The sequence below is a fragment of the Ailuropoda melanoleuca genome, chromosome X, assembly GCF_002007445.2.
Source record: "Ailuropoda melanoleuca isolate Jingjing chromosome X, ASM200744v2, whole genome shotgun sequence".
Classification (NCBI taxonomy): domain Eukaryota; kingdom Metazoa; phylum Chordata; class Mammalia; order Carnivora; family Ursidae; genus Ailuropoda; species Ailuropoda melanoleuca.
Genome location: NC_048238.1, coordinates 76,084,021 through 76,089,307, shown reverse-complemented (window position 1 = coordinate 76,089,307; position 5,287 = coordinate 76,084,021).

Genomic DNA, 5,287 nt, shown 5'->3' with positions numbered 1-5,287 from the left:
TTTCAGTTATTTCGCAAAATGTTTGTCTGTTGTTCTTTCGTGATTAGATTGAGATTGCGTATTGTGGGCAAAGATACTACTTAAATGGTGCACTGAGAAGGACACAACTTCCTTTTGTAACTAGTCACTTATAGGGAGCTATCAATTGGATCAAATGAGATGATAAACATCAAGCATGGGGCACAATGCCTGGCACAGTATAAGTGTACAAGAAATGTTAGGCACCATATTTATTATTTATATTATGATTCTATTATTGTTATTATTTCTACTATTATAATATTGATAATGTTAATCAAAAATATTTTAAGACCTGGACCTGGTATTCTACACCTTCCATTATCTGAAAGGAGTCAGGTATATAGAACAATATAAGTTAAGGAAATATTGAGTTCAAGGGCCAGTAGCATGTTGAACAAGACAACCTCTGTGACCACCCAGCCTTGGGATCTTAGATTCTTTAAGTTTCCGGAAATACTGGCTGATTACAAGACCCTTGAGAAGGCTGTTGATGCAATTTAATTAATTTTACACCCTCACTTCAGGTCATCTTTACTTGTCACTATGTTGTATTCCTAAAAATCACATCATAGAAGGATCATTATTAAGTAGGTTAATGGGTTCCTGTAAGAGCGACATAATTAAATGATATATTCCTGATTAAGCTTGAACTTAGTTGTAGTTAAAATGGGCAAAACAAATATGGAACAACTATAAATTTCATCCTGCTTTTAAGTCAAAACGTTTTTTTAAAATCAAAGCTATGCCCATGTAGTAATAGACCAAACAGTACAGAAGCTGTCACAACGAGAAGCAAGTCTTCTGCTTCTCCCCTCCCCATCCCAGTCCAAATACCAGAGGCAACCTCTTAACAGTTCGATTTTAGGTTTTCTGCTGGTTACCACGTTGAGTCTAGATCAGAGAATGCACACTGAAGGCCAGGGGGTCATATTTTGCCCAAGAACGCATTGTGTCTGGCTCACATGGTGTTTTCCATTTTCCTCTAAAGAGTGGTTAACATTTTAAAATGGGAAGATTTCACATGAAACCAAATTTCCAGCCTTCCTTGAGAAATCGCCACCCCTGAACCGGCAGCCCACAGCCTGAGCTGGAAAGCAGCTGCCACCTTTACTCAGGGTGGGCACTCGGTGGTTCACTGTGGTCCCCACCTAATCAGCTTCATGCCTCTGCTACCTGCCGGGCCTTTTCAGGCAACCTAGGCTTTATCTCTTTGTTACTCAAAATAAAGTTTCGTATCTGCAGCATGGGCATCACCTGGAGCTTCGTAGAAATGCAGAGTCTTGGGCCCCGTCTCAGACCTGCTGAATCAGAACTTGCATTTGAACAAGACCCACAGGTGATTTTTATGCACCTGGAAGCTTGAGAGCCCCAGGTTAGAGAATATACTTATATCTGACCCATTTTCTCGACATATCAGTTTTAGACCATCTCTCCACACAGTGTGAGAAATAGAACTGCAAGCTCTTTGTTGATGCCCATCTTCAGCTTTCCTAGATATCACTAAATTATGCTTCAAAGTAATTTTGCAGATTTTCACTGCCATCAGCAGAATATGAAGTTCTGTTTCCCCATATCGCCCCTAACACTGGGTACTGTGGGTTTTAAATTTTTTTAGCCAATCTGATCTGTGTTAAATGGTATTGTGTTGCTTTAATTTTCATTTCCATAGTGACTAATGCAGATGAGCATCTTTTCACATGCTTATTGTCTATTTAGGTTTCCAGTTCTGTGAAACACCTCTTTATGTGTCTTTCCTCCTCCCCACTTGGGGTTTTCTTTTTTGCTTATTTACTTCTCTCTTTTATACTTATTATATATTCTGGATACTAATCCTTTCTTACTTCTATGCATTGCTGTGCAGCGAATTGTCTATCAGTTTGTGAATTGTCTGTCCGTATTCTGATGTATTTTGTTTTATAAGTTTTGAAATACAATTAATTAAAATGTATCAAAAATTTTGTTTTGGTTTGGGCATTTTGTGTTTGGTTTAAGACATCCTTCCTTCCTTGAAATGATAAAGATATCTTCTTTTAGAGTCTACTAAAGGTTTCAAAGTTTTGCTTTTTTTTAAAGATTTTTTAAAGGCTTTTATTATTTTTTAAAGATTTTATTTATTCATTTGAGAGAGGGAGAACACAAGCAGGGGGAGTGGCAGGCAGAGGGAGAAGCAGGGTCCCAGCTGAGAAGGGAGCCCGATGAGGGACTCAAACCCAGGTCCCTGGGATCATGACTTGAGCTGAAGGCAGATGCTTAACCGACTGAGCCACCCAGGTGCCTTTTTCTTTAAAGATTTTATTTATTTATTTGAGAGAGAGAGCTTGACAGAGAGAGCACAAGTAGGGGGAAGGATGGGCAGAGAGAGAGTGGGGGGAGGGACAGAGGAAGAGTGGGGGAGGGGCAGAGGAGGGAAGAAGCAGACTCTCTGCCGAGCAGGGAGCCTGACCCTGACTTGGGGCTCTATCCCAGGACCCCAGGATCATGACCCGAGGCAAAGGCAGATGCTTAACAGACTGAGCCACCCAGGGGCCCCAAAGTTTTGCTTTTCATACACAGTTCTTTAATCCATCTAAAGTTTGGTTTACAACCTGATGGTTGCCAGAGGGGAGGGGGGGTGGAGGGATGGGTGAAATAGGTGAAGGGGGTTGAGTACACTTACCGCGATGAGCACTGAGTAATGTATAGAATTGCAGAATCACCATATTGTACACCTGAAACTAATATAACACTGGAATTAAATTAAATATATACTGGAATTAAAATGAAAATAAGAAAATTTGTTGTGTGCATTGTTAAGATTATTTCAGGCTCTTTTATCATCCCACATTGGAATTATTATTATTACTGCACTGAATTTATTGACTTATTTTGGGGGAAATAGACATCTTTATAATATTAAGCCTTTTCTTCCATAAACACCATATATTCTTCCATTTATTTAGGTCTTCCTTTATTTACTTATGTTTCGTCATTTTCTCCATAAAGGTCCTACAAATTTTTCTTTGTATAATTTCTAATTTATTGTTGTTTCATTTCTAATTCTGGTGTGTTGAGCTTATATCTGGCATTTGTCAAGCTCTCTTTTGTCTGTGGGTGTCTTAGATTGTCTATGTGGCTAATTATATTATCTCCTAATAACAGGGTATCAACCCTTCTAATTCATGTATTTTACCTCTTTTCTTGTCTTTTTAAAAAAATATTTTATTTCTAAGTAATCTCTACACCTAAGGTGGGGCTGAAACTTACAACCCCAGGATCAAGAGGCACATGTTCCACCAACTAAGCCAACCAAGTGCCCCTGCTTCTCTTAATTGTAGTCACCTTAACTTCCAGCATCATGTGGAATAGAAGCAATCCTAGTGGGTATCCTTGCCTTGTTTTTTAAAAATATTTTTTAAAAGATTTATTTGAGAGAGAAAGAGCGAGTGTTTGAGCTGGGGAGGGGCAGAGGGTGAGAGAGAGGGAGAGGGAGAGAATCTCAAGCAGACTCCACACTGAGGGCGGAGCCCTATGATTGGCTGGATCTCACAACCCTGAGATCATGACCTGCGCCAAAATCAAGAGTCAGACACTGAGCCACCCAGGTGTCCCAAGATTTTATTTTAAAATAATCTCTACACCCAACATGGGGCTCGAACTTGCAACCCCAAGATCAAGAGTTACATGCCCCACTGATGGAGCCAGCCAGGTACCCCTTGCTTTTTATTTTAATGAGAAGACCTCTAAAGTTTCACCATTAAGTATGATATTTTCTTTAGGTTTTGAATTTATATCCTGTATCGTGTTAAATAAAGGTTCATTTCTATTCCTAGTTTGCCAAAAAAAAAGTTTTAAAAAATTACAAATAAGCACTGAATTTTATTAAATGTTTTTCTGTATGTACTGAAATGATTGTGTATTCCTTCTTTATCTGTTAATGTGGTGATTAAGCTGCTAGCATTTTCTTTTTTTAGTGTTAAAACATCCCTACATTCTTGGAATGAACCCTACTTGCTCATGAGTTCCTGTTATTAACTCTGCTGAAACAGACTTGCCAAATTCTATTTTGGATTTTGACATTTATATTTGGGTGTTTGGTCTATAATTTTTCTTGTAGTGTTCTTTCTTGGTTTGGGTATCAAGACTGTAATAGGTTCATAAGATGAGTTTTGCAACATTTCCATCTTAATCAGTTATGGTAAAATCCACACCTAAAATATTTGGGGGCTGTGGTACATTTGGTGGGGAGCCTTTTAGTTGTGATTTAAATGATTTAGTGGGTGTTGGTTTATTTTGCTATTCACTCTTAAGTTTATTCTGATGATTTGTTTTTCTGTAAAGCAGACCATTCATCTGTCTTCATATTTATTTGCACAAACGTATTCATATTCATTCCTTTGTGCTTTAAAAATTGCTACAGTTTATGCCTCTGTATCTATTACACGTTTTTTCTTACAAAGAGCAGGAAGCAGGGCAACCTTGAACTTTATGGCATCAATGCTTGAAGCCTGGAGACCATGCAGCAATCCCTTCAAATCTCTGAGAGAAAATGATTTTCATCTTCTAATTCTACACCCAGTGAGGTTAGACTCAAGTCTCTTTCAGTAATATAAGGATATGAAAGGACTTAAAACTTGTACCTCCCATTCGCCCTCTGATTTGAGGCTACTAGAGAATTTTTTCCAGCAAAATGAGGTAGTAAAACAAGAAGATGGGGGTCCAGTAAACAATGGAGCCAACACTGTAAGAGAGTGAAGGGAAATCATGAAATGACACGTGTTAGCAGGCCTAGGGATCAATTAGTATAGTTTAGAGCAGGCAAATGAGGAGAGAGGCAGCTCTGAGAAAGAAGTTTGCAACAAATGAAATGGAATTGTTATATTATCTGATACACCTAAGGGATCAGAAAAAAATTTTGGCAGATGTGGGACTGATCTGATGAAGCATTTTGGTAGGTATAGAGAATCTAAGGAAATGAAAAGCAGAAAAACTCTAGGAATTCTTGGAAAAACAAAAGGGTCAAGAAGGGAAACATGATCATAGAATCTATGTGCTTCAACAATGAAAGATATCTACATCATCATCATCATAGAAATACTGATCACTGATTTAATAAAAATGAGCGGGGTGGGTTGGAGATATGCTCATGTATCAAAATAGGAGACAGCAGATTAAGCAAAAAATGGATAAGAATTAGCATTGAGACACAGGTTATGCTTCCCTCACAGCAAGTTTATTGCAATGGTGACCATGAGACCTGGAACATTTTTCTGCTAGGCTCATGGAGTAG